Source organism: Periplaneta americana, chromosome 4 (genome assembly GCF_040183065.1).
Source record: "Periplaneta americana isolate PAMFEO1 chromosome 4, P.americana_PAMFEO1_priV1, whole genome shotgun sequence".
In the NCBI taxonomy this organism is placed as follows: domain Eukaryota; kingdom Metazoa; phylum Arthropoda; class Insecta; order Blattodea; family Blattidae; genus Periplaneta; species Periplaneta americana.
In genome coordinates, this window is record NC_091120.1 from 102147732 (window position 1) to 102160433 (window position 12702).

At 35.2% G+C, this 12702-nt stretch overlaps 1 protein-coding gene across 3 annotated transcripts in view; it reads right to left on the reverse strand.

Annotated features, from left to right (window-relative positions):
- LOC138698095 (ankyrin repeat and death domain-containing protein 1A-like) overlaps window positions 1-12702 on the reverse strand; it is a 1102342-nt gene that overhangs the window by 853533 nt on the left and 236107 nt on the right. The window lies entirely within an intron of this gene.

Here is a 12702-nt window from a genome sequence, read left to right on the forward strand (position 1 = left end):
ATGCGCCTTAGAAACTTTAGCCTTCCACATTATTCGGTTAGCAGATACATGGTCCAATATTGAAATGTCCATATTACGAAAATATTCATAATATGGTAATGTCCAAGCTCAGAAAATGTCCAATTACATGAAATCCAAAATTAAAACGTCCAAGCTGGTCATGGACAAGATCTGAAAAGGTCCAGTCTTTAATTTAATATGATCCAATGCCTAAAATATCCACTTAGACCTAAGTTGTGTAATGAATGGTGATTAAAAAGTGTTACGGTAACTGTATTTAAATTAGTTCAGTTAATTCATTCAGGGATTATTATAACAAGGTACTGAAGAAATACATTAAGGTTCACCTTGATGATCGTCATCTTCATGTAATGGGTCAGAATGCAATTTTAGGCGGAAGGAAATTGATCTTAAGTAGCGAGGTATATCACTCTCGTCTTTGAATTGCTGGTATTTGGTTACAAGATTTTGAACTGTTGATTGTGAAGGTATTTTCTGCTCAGTGGGTGTTTTAATATTTTCATGTCCACCTAATAATTATGTCACCAATACTTCCGTTTCATTATGCTGTTGTTTTAAATATTCTATAAATCATCATATATTTACATGGTGAGATATAACTAGTCTTTGAAACTGAGAGTCAAATCTCTTCATTGCGTTGTTCGTTCGTTGGATACCATTTAACACCAATTCAGAAACATTCTGTATTTGAGGTGGGAACTTAGGGAGAACAGCCCTCCTCCTTCCTCTTGCTGGCCTATCGTTGATGTATTTAGTATCCACTTATTGGACGAACTCCATAATTTCTTCTTCATAATTATCATACAATGAATTCCACACCAACCGCAGATCCTGTATTGGAATGAAAGGCAACACCATTACGTCCTGAATTTGGTGCCTTATACGAGGTTCATCTACATGTAAGTATACATCTCGCAACCCTTTATTAACGACGTTTCTCCATAATGACTGCATAAAATGGAACAGGCAACCAGTAGTAGTTATATTTAGAAACGCTGTGCGACAAGCATTAATATTCGCCAACTCAAAATCTGTGAGTGAAAAATTACGATCTAAAACGAAGTTGTTGCCAGTACTAAAACGTATGATTTTGCGATAAATTTAAGAGTAGGCTATGTATCTTCTGTTTGACGAACTATGAGGCAAACCACCAATGGAAGTACACAATTTCTAACTAATCCATGTATGGTGAACAGTTGTAAAAATTGATTCGGTACAGTCTTGTAAGTTCCATCGCTAACAATTGTGTCGCTCCGTAATAGAAGTTCTCTGTTTCTTAATTCTCTCAGCATCATGAAGACCCGAATCATAGATCAAAAAATTTTCTCCTGTTAGTACTTTGTCATATGGTTCTCCAATGATTAGCTCCCTTAAACTGTTTGGCACACCAGAACCTATTTTATTTTGTTGTTAAGAAATCATACGACTTCCTGCATTTCTTTGAGTTAGATCTATTAGAATTTCGTGAATCTGAAAACGAAAAAGTTTCTGTCCAGCATTGGCAGCTCGTGGTAATATGGGATTGGTCTGCGCATGTCCACGTATTCTGTGTAACACTTCGCGCACAAGGACGTCGACAAGATTTGGTGGGTGTAAGTGGTTCCCAGTTCCATCCTTTTTTATTACGATGCTCTCCAAATCAGCATTTGTCACACATCGAGCGTTACAGTACTTCCTATCGTAACAGCGTAAATATATTGTATTCCTGCTTACATTTTGTGAATGGTAATGGTAGAGGTTTTCTCTGTAAAGAAACATGGATTTATTCTCTTGTGAATAGACAATTTCAGCCATTGAGATTTACTACTAAGTAAGTACTAAGAATTTTCTAAGAATATTTCATTTCCATAACAACAAAAACAGAGCTTCGTGAGTTAATCACTTGTGTGTCACCTTGGAAATATTCCCATCTGAAAAGGTCCATCTTACTTTAGCATATATATCCCCCAATAAAAGTTTCATGTGATATCTAGATAACTGATCAAAAGTATATTCCAGTTCCTCATAGGAGCTATTCTTCATATGGTCGTCTTATTCTTCTGTAGGAGCGTAAGCATTTATGACTACGATATCTTACCATCTACCCTTAAGTACTAAATACGATAACCTGTCACTGATAAATTCGATCGTTTTTACTGCTGATTTTATTCTTCTATGAACAAAGAATCCTGTTTTTAATTGGTAATTATTGTTTCCTTCCCCATGGTACAACAAGTAATTTCCTATTTGTGATGTGCCATTTCCGTCTAAGCTAACCTCCTGTACTCCCACAAGGTCTATTCTATATCTAGCTAGTTCATCTGTTACTAATGTTACCTCTCCTGTTCTATAAAGACTTGTAACATTCCAAGTACCAAATCTCATAAACTTATTCCTTTGTTGTGGTCGTACCATAAATTAGTCCCATTCCGAGGCTTATGTTGGGGTTTCGTAACAAGCTGTTTTTTTACTGTGATGGGTTGTTAGCCCTTCGTCCAACCCCCAGATACTTGAGTCACAGTAGAACTAATAAGCGAGTGACAAAGAAAATCAATTTACTTAATTCCCTTAGGCCTTAAACTGTAACAGAATTCGTTCACAATGTTCACCGAAAATTGTAAAATATATTTTGTCGAAGATCAACCTTCATTCCCCATGATGATAAGACGCTACGTTGTTAACTCAGTTATTGCTGCGACGATCTTTAGAGGATAGGACTCAAATTGTCTTGTTCAGATACTGCCCTCTGACGAAGTCATGACTGCGTAAAAAGACATAGCTGAAATAAAATTTTTATATCTACAAGAAATGGGCAATTTATGTCTCGAAAGTATACGACTTTTGAGGGACAAACAAGTTTGCAAACTGCTGACTCAGAAAAAGTTTCTACATGGCTGTAGTAGTCCCTTGCAGAGAGATACGACCAGAACATTCCCGACGGCTATATAATAAATGTGTTACCAAAGGAGAAGTGCAGAATGGGGAAACTTGTCTGACTTGAGCCGACTAGGTCTGCGATAGAAATGACCGTGAGGATTTCGCCCTGAACAGCCGTAAACAAGTTTGGCAGCAACTTCAAACAAGTATATACTGTAAACATCCACTGCCCCTAACGTATCATATTCAGTCTTTACAGGTCGTTGGAAGCAGAGAACATGGATACTGGAGGCAATGATGAAAAACATTGTTTATAATTAGAGGTCCAATATTTTTTTAGCATAATGATCATCCTAACCATGACCTATCGTAGCTCTAATATGAAGAGTTCAGAGACATAGTGGGCCAAGCGCCATATTATATTAAAAACGTAGAAAACAAGGGTTAAAATCAAGTGATTACCATAATTTAATGAAACATATAGCAAGTAATATAAAGTATGCACATTAAAACTAAATAATATGTCAATCTTCATAAATATGGTATTCACTTAAATTTAACATTTGCTCTCTCTGCTTTTAATAAATGGCACTTGGCCCACTAAGGCTCTGAACTCTTCATATAACCAATACGAGCCCTATAATTAGGATCACGTCGTGATTATGATCACCAATACCAACATGGTCATAATTCACTCCAGAGTAATGATGAATATCACTCACACCATGATCATGATTATCGCCCACACCATGACCGCCATCATCACTATCGTTATGAACACCGCCACGAAAATGACCAACACTGTCAGTCAAACTCGTAATCCTAATTAACATCACTATTACTATAATAATTACCATCGCCATGACTGGCACTATCATCATCATGGTTATGGTATCTATCACAATCACGATCACGTTCATCTTGTAGGCTCTCCAATCTGTGCCCAGTATGCTGTTGTTTTCGCCTTCTTTCTGAATTATTATTCTTCATCCTAGATTGTATGTCTACTTCCGTGTCGCTTTTTCAGTCGATAGTTATCCATCATATTCAAATGTTCATTTCATCGTACAGTATTGTACGGATGTAACATCTTTAAATTGTTACTTTTAGGAACATTTAAAGACAGCGGAGTATTTTGATATTGACTTTCTGAAGGAACTCATAGTTGCTGCTTATAATACACTGAAACCTCTGTATTTGGACACCCATGTATGTTAGACACTTCATTATATTGGACACATTTTCTTGGAACCGAACAAATTTTTATGCTTTTACATGTGCAATATATCCTCTATGTTGGACACTCCTCAATCCTAGAATCTGGACTCCTCTTATAGTTATATCTTGGACAATTCTCTTATTCTAGTGTGTATTTCTGCTACCTGTTTACAGTTTAATTTCATTGAACCCTTGCGTTTTACAAGGACCATTAGCACTGTGGAATGAAAGGGGTTTTCCTTGTACAGTACGGCAACTGTCAACCTCTTTCAACATTCCTGGAATTACTCACTTCATCCTTTTTGCAACTGTACTGTGGATAAATTTGTGTATTGGATGAAGTGACATTATTTTTCATAATAGTGAACTTTATGATGCGAAATTATTTAAGTAGGCTGCAGTGTAGCTAGAAATCAGTCTATGTTAGGGTGTTTACCTATGAGAGTCAGTTTTTGCAGTTTGTGTAGTGCCTCAATATAAGCATATGTTGATGGAATTAACCATTGAGAAAGAAAGAAAGAAAGAAAGAAAGAAAGAAAGAAAGAAAGAAAGAAAGAAAGAAAGAAAGAAAGAAAGAAAGAAAGAAAGAAAGAAAGAAAGAAAGAAAGAAAGAAAGAAAGAAAGAAAGAAAGAAGTTATTATGTTAAGGTTTTGGTTGTAGGAAAATTAAGAAGAGTTTGGAATTTCCAAATCAGCATTTTCAAACATTAGCAAAAGTAGGACCTCAAATATTAAATACATGCAAACAAAATTGCAGTGGGGAAAGAAAAAGAGTTTAAAAACTGTTAATGACGAACTAAATGACAAAGTGTTTACATACAGTAATTTCTTAACATTATGTACAGTAATTTCTTTTCAATTGCAACCTAAAATTTTTTACTTCCCTCAACTTGGACAATATTTTATTGAACTGTATGTGTCTAGGTAAGAGAGGTTTCACTGTACTACGTTGCAAAATGTTCTGCGTATATATGACAGAAGCATTCGATTGTGTCTACATTAATACGGATGGTATTTTGAACATATTTTATAATTGAAATGTAAGTGTATAAACTTTTACCTATTAAAGATAATTTGAAAAAACTTTCAACATTGATTTGCCTTGAAGTTATTTAGTGTAACGCATTATTCTATTTTTATTTTAACTTCTTGAGTTCAATCCAAGATGAAGCCCAACAAGATGGTGGTGTTGTACCCTTTGTCATGACACCAACCTCTTTAATATAATCAATTTACGTATATTCATAAGACAAACATTATTATCATAACACTGGCGTTCTCAGCACCGCTATCATCATTATCTACAGTAATCTCACTAGAGGTTTTGATTTATCTAGACAAAATCAAAACTCGAGTGGGATTTAATTGACTATTATACGATTACAAGAAAATATATAAAGATTAGAAGAAATAAAGTACAATAAAATATTAATTGACCTACAAAAATAATAAACTATTCAAATATATTATTGAACCTTCTCAGCATTACAAATATTCCGCTAGATGGCAGTAGTGTGTTATGATGAGTTGTTCTCGTGTTACTAGTTGTGGTAACTATACAATTTTCTTTGAAGTCTGTGGACGATTACTAGGCCAGAAGATTTTTTTGATTTTAGCACAGATCTTGCAATTAATTTTTTATATGAAATAAGACAAAGTTTGTAATGTATTGGTTGCCTCTCTCATTTTCGAACATTGCAGGAAACCACGACCATCAACACAATCAAAAACAAAAAAACAAACAAACAAAATCGTTATGATGGTGATAAAAAAATCCCATTTCTTGCGTAATAAGCCGTGCCAGAATGTTTAAGATTGTATGGAAAATGAAGAAAATATGAGCAATTAAAATCACTTCTTAGTTTTGAAAAACCTTATACATTTGATTTATTACCACTCCGTTGTCCTTGTCTTTATTACACTATAGTCTAATTGTAGTAATTTTAATTGAATCTAAATATTCTTCTTGATTTACAAGCATAAATATATAAATAAATAAAATAAGTAAGTAAGCAAATAAGTAAATAAATAAATAAGTAAGTAAGTGAATAAGGAAGTAAATAAGTAAGTAAATGAATGAATAAGTAAGTAAATGAATGAGTAAGTAAGTAAATGACTGAATAAATAAGTAAGTAAATTAATGAATAAGTAAATAAATTAATAAATAAGTACACAAATTAATAAATAAGTAAATAAATTAATAAATAAGTAAATAAATTACTAAATAAGTAAGGAAATAAATAAATAAGTAAATAAATGAATAAATAAAGATGAGAGATTAGTTAACGAAGAGTAGCTCATTATTTTGAATTAATTATGTAAATTTCTACTTTTCCTTGATTTAACTATCTGCTAGTAATGGAATTCAGCTAATATCTCCGTGAAAAGAGATTTTTATTCCATTTAGAATGTGCAAAAACTTTGAATAAATACTAGTAGACTTTTACATAAGCGACAGAACTTATTTGTAAGTTTTAATAAAATTATGTTGAGTTAGATTTGTCTCCTGATTTCTTGCTGTTAAAAGTCAAATAAAGAAGCAAGCGAGCCCTCTGCTGCAGCGAGGAGAGATAGAAAGTCCACTTCTAATTAATCTTCTCCTGAAATCCCTTTAGGGTAATGCTACCTATATGAAATCTCTTGCCTTATCTGCTGGGAATACCCAAGTCACTGCAAACGTTGACGAGTAGAATTCGAGGTACTTTGCACAGTCTAAACTTTCCTAATACATTAAGATTTCTGGGACAGAAATAGACACAAACAGCGCAGAGCGTCTGAAGTTCAAACTTGTAAGAAATAGCCAGTCAACTTGTTAAAAACTCAATTCAAACTTATGAGCTAGTTAAGATTACATTTTCAAGTTCCATAGAAGGCGGAATATAGCCGTAACAACATAATAGCAGCTGTCAGACCCGGTGTGACATTTATTTTTTTTAGATAGTTGCTCGTCTGTTCTTGTTTCGCCCTCGTGGTTGTATGGAAGACGTTCTCTGAAATTAATTCTAGTCCAGCGGTACTTTTCCAGCTGTCGGTTTCTCACCAAGAGACTGAAGCACGATTACGGTCAGAGATTTTAAGATCTTCTAGAACACGAGCTTATTGCTCTTCAAACTGAGCTTCCATCTCTGGCACTGCGTGTAAATCAGTGTTGCCACACTAGCAACACTAGAATGCACTCACGTAACAATCAAATTCCACACAATTTCACACATGACTTTGGAATAAATTATTGTGCACTATAGTCTTGTCACGCAGAATATTTAGATATGTTCATTAATTACATGGCTTTCTGCATCCAACGCTGGTATAGTGTCCCTCCGATATTCGCACTTTTATTATCGCTGCAGTACTTTCAGAACTAGGCATATATTCCATTTTTTTAAAGTTGTTTATATAGTGTCTAAACTTATGTATGTATTATGCATATATATTATTTATTAATTTTGAGCTCAGACTCCTCGCGGCAAGCATGCTACACCCCTATTATCCCCTACAGTAGGCGTGAGAGTATGCTGAGAATGGGAGCACACGTCATCTGCGCGAGACAGTCACGCCCGCTGGTTTCTGCGCACTGAGTTTTCCTTGTCGGATGCCTATAGTTACTTTCTTCCCCACCCTCTCAACATGACCCATAGCAAAAAATTTGTTCCCTAAGTCGACACTATTCCCGTCAAGTTCATTGTCAGGTAGATGTCCGAGTCCTTGAAGATGTCCAGTATTTCCTTGACACTCAGAGAGCCCGGAGAAGGTGTATAAAGAAAGGGTGAAAAAGCTTCAAACAAAATTACAAAACCCAAGCTACTATACAGATTAAGAGTGGTTTAAATAATCCACCCATGGTTATCCTAGAGTCAATTGTACCGATATTTTTATATGCACATTTATTCTTTAATTAACTCAAAAATTTAGTTGACCTAGCTGTGAGAAGAGATGGAAGTCTGGACTGAAACATTGGAAAGAAATAAGTGAGAGATTTGTTACAGCTGAACTTTGTATGCATGGAAAAGAGGTAATTATTACTGGAACGTATGCTCCAACAGATGACTCCTCCCAACACGTGAAAGAAAAGTATTTTGAAGAGCTAAGTGAAATAATACAAAATATTCCACTAAGAAAAGAATTACTTATTTTGGGAGATATGAACAGCAGGTTTGGAAGAGAAGTGGTGGATGGAGTTCTTGGCCCTTATGGAGGAAAGGCAGAGAATGATAATAGTCAACGACTAAAAGACGTCTGTAAAATATATAAACTTACAATAATGAGCTTAAACTGAGAGGATTCAATCCGGTGTGGCTTAGTGGATAGACCGTTAGCACGTAGAAATGAAAACCCGGGTTCGAATCCCGGTGCCTGAGAGAATTTCTCTCCTCTCCACCGATCCTTCATAATATGATAACGCAGAATTCCTGCATGGAAATATCATATGTACTTCGGTAAATCGCTATAATATGATATGCGTATAATCAGTGATTTAAAGCGGCGCTCATTCCGTCGAATCTCGGCCACTTAGTCACTCTTAACGAGTGCACCTTCGCACATGTGAATATTGTGCTACGGTTATAGGCCTACATCTGTGACACAGTGCGTGAGGGTTAGCCATTAAAGGGAAACTAAGAGGTGGAGCTTAAACTGAGAGGATTCAATCCGGCATCGGAATTGGAATCTCATGTGGCTCAGTGGTTAGAGCGTCAGTACTTAGAGCTCAAAATCAGGGGTTCGAATCCCGGTGCTGGAGAGAATTTTTCTCCGCTCCACTGATCCTTGATAATTTTCAATAACTGTTTTCCTTACATGATTTTCTAGGCAAGATAAATGTATTATGCATAGTGATCTCTTTTTGTCCGCAGATCAGACATATATCCATTCCGATATTTCCCTTTCCGTCTTCCTTCTTCCCTCCCTCTTTAAAGTTCCTAATCGCCACCATAAAAATTAGTTCGGAAAACAACGTAAAATGGTATGTTTCACTATAATTCACTATAATTTGATTAATTTTTCAATCTATTGCTAGCAAAGTCATGCCATGAAAATTCTGTAGAGGCAAGCTGGGAGAAATTTTGATTACGATTTACATGGAATCCTGTCTCCAGTTAACCATACTGTTATCCTCTCGTTTCCAGAAAAGAAAATACCATCTAGAATGTGGAAGACACCATATTTGCATTTGGCCTATTGGTTTCGCTGATGAAACGTGGACGATTACGAAACGCAGTATGAAACAAATTTATTCTAAGAGCATGATATAAAGCTACTGAAATCAAGTTTTAAATTCATTTTGGAAGCCGATTTTATGCTTTACAATTCGTGTTGGCAACTGTTCTTTTTTCTTTTCGCTTTTAAGTTTTTCTTCATACACATAGACACACACATCTTGTTTTGCCAAATGGCAGGTCGTCTTTCACTGCAAACACATAATTCTCCAATCTTTCCTATTTTCTGCCTTCCTCTTAGTTTCCCCATATGATCCATATAACTTAAAAAGATTAAATTATGGTTCAATTAACGACGCTCGCAACTACAAAGTTAATATCAGCGTCGCCGGTGTGCCGGAATTTTGTTCCGCGGGAGTTCTTTTACATTCCAGTAAATCTACTGACATGAGTTTGTTGAATTTAAACACACTTAAATTCCATCAACCTGGGCCGGGATCGAACTCGCAACTTCGAGCACAGAAGATCAGCGCTATACCAACTACGCTACACAGGCCGAATACTATCTATCTTAATTTCGATTATTATCTGTTATCTTTTTCTGACCAGAACTCTTCTCCCGCTCACCTTTGCTTCCACTGCATCCTGCAGTAAGCAGTTTCTTCTCAACTTCTCAGCCAGTGGCCCAACCAATTCATTTTTTTCTATGTGATCAGTTTCAGCATCATTCTTTCTTCAACCACTCTTTCCAACACAGCTTCATTTCTTATTCTGTCTGTTCATTTCACACGCTCCATCCTTCTTCATGTTCAAATTTCAAATTTCTTTATAATGCAGTACGTATTGCTTCGACTTTTCAAGAAGTGTTTCGATCTGGTGATTATGAAGTGTTTCACTGTATGAGCCATGAAACAGATTGGTAGATAAATGAAAATCTATGTTATCTTAAAGCAGCCGTCGGCAGAAATGTCATCGCGATGCTTGTTACTAAGTGACGTTGCAGGGGCAGGCAAGGAATATTACATCCTCCCTCCCTTTGCAACCCTTTGCAGGCACATTGTACAAGCAGCTACCAGTGACGTAACATATAGCTAGTAAGCATGGCTCTGTCCAAAGGTTGGAAACATGTACCCTATTTAAAGAAGAATGGGAGGAGACGAATTTTTCTTGTGCTTATGGAAACAATAGTATATGTTTATTGTGCTCGAAATTATTAAAGGCATTTATCAACACAATACTAAATGTCATTATAATGTAGCCTATGTGATAAAGGGTATCAGAAGATCACAGGTATTTATGAACATTTTAAATCCAAATTGCAAGGGCAATTGAAGGGCAATAGCAAAACATAGTAGATATGTACGATATGGTGCGATCATTCATTACAATGATAGATATCTGGAAATCAAATATGAGGGAAAAACAGTTCCATAATTTCCCATGCTTACAATCTCTTTCTGATATTTCTGAATCAAATTTAAATAGTTATGTTCATCTAAAACTAAAAACAGAATTTCAACAACGGAGATTAGGTGATTTTAAAAATATTACAAATGATTTCTTACTTTTTGCGAATCCTCTGACCATAGACATAAACAAGGTAAAGCCAGAAATACAGCAAGTAGTAGCTGATTTACAGAGTGATACATATTTACAAACGCAGTACAAAGACATATGTGGTTTAAATTTATTTAAAATTGTGTCTACGGAAAAATATGCTTCCCTTACGTTATTTGCCGCCAATATTGCGGCTATTTTTGGTTCCACTCACAGTTGCGAACATTTTTTTTTAATTGAAACTAGCAAAATCGAAACAAAGATTGTGGCTGAAAGATGAAAGTTTATTTGCTATCTTGAGATTGGCTACTTGTGAGATAAACTTAGAATTCTGTGGCACCTTGAAAGTTACGGTACAGTAAATATGAAGGTTGTGATAGCTGCACGCCACTGATGTCTGAGCGGGCCCTCAACCCTACCCACAACCATGCGACGTCATGTGTATTGCTGGTTGTATTGCCTGATGTCATCGTGAGTACAATTTTGTCGATGACTGTCTTAAAGGGATCTCGTTCAAGTTATCCGATGCCTGACTTTGAAAATGAAATGTAAGGGATTTCTATGAAAATAAAAATGCTATCAATTAACGAATTTCCGAAAGGTTATAAAAATAAAATCTGTTGTATCAAAGGCTTAAAGGAAAGTCCGACGCCAACCAGGACAAATGAAAGAGAAACACTATTATTTGAGTATTCAGTAATATCTCCACGGCATGCATACACAATGCAGCGTGCAGTACAAACTGCACAGACTGTAAACAGTTTCGGCACTTACGTATCCCGTGTAAGTACCATAGTTATCCATCAAGTAACAATACGTCATTATACCGGATAGCAATTTCTCAACAATAATGTATGGCGTCACAGAATAGCTGACGTAACCCATAGACAATATGTGATATGTGTGTCGTGGTAACGATATCTCTTGTTTCAGGGTGATACATGGTCTCGAAGTGGTGATGGAATCCGTTCAGGCAAGATGGGGCCGTCTGTCCTCGCCTTGACTCTCTCGAAGGATCAATAACATTGAAAAATATGAAGTAAATTTATGAAGTATTTAAGTGGACATTTGATGAAATTCTACTAGTGTTTATTCGTATTGTTCTTTCGCCATGTTATTTATACATATAACAGTTTTCTTATTGAATACCTTAAAATGATGCTATGCAACAAAATTATATTTAAAAGAAAACTTCTTAAAATCATCAAGTACTGTACATTCTTTGGAAAGTAACACACATATTGTATTGCAAAGGAAGCTGTAAATAGCTGCCAATACGAACTCAAAAATTATATTAAAGGACTTTCAAAATAGCTCTTTTTTTGTTAGAAACTAGTTGATAATTTCGAATTTTACGGTTTTTTGTTTTGTTTTATTTCAATTTTAATTTTCATTAATGACCCTTTGTTTTTTGTACTCCTTATTTAATATTTTTGTGCGAGATCGTGCGTATTTGCTTGTTTTCCGCACAGAACCAATACGCGGTAAATGTGAAATACCACATTCAGTATTCCCAACACGATACACATAACAATTTCCCTCTTCTTACCGCTTGAGCGCGACATTCATTTTACTGCTTTAGGCTTTTAACATATTATTTTTAGAGACGTTTAACATAGTAATAATTATAAATTGGAAACTTACCACTGCAATTTCACCTAAATTGCAATGTTAATTATTGTTTTTAAATATTTGCAAAAATTAAGTAAAGTCTACTACTCCACGAAACTTATTGCATTCCTGATACAAGTAACTTTAAGGAAGCCGTGAAAAAATCCACAAGATTCCAGATGCTGATGTTATTGCTGCAATATGTTATATAAATAATATTTTTAAAATATTAAAATGAAAAATAAATCATTACATAACCTTACCGTTTGTTTTAAGTTCGCATTTATAG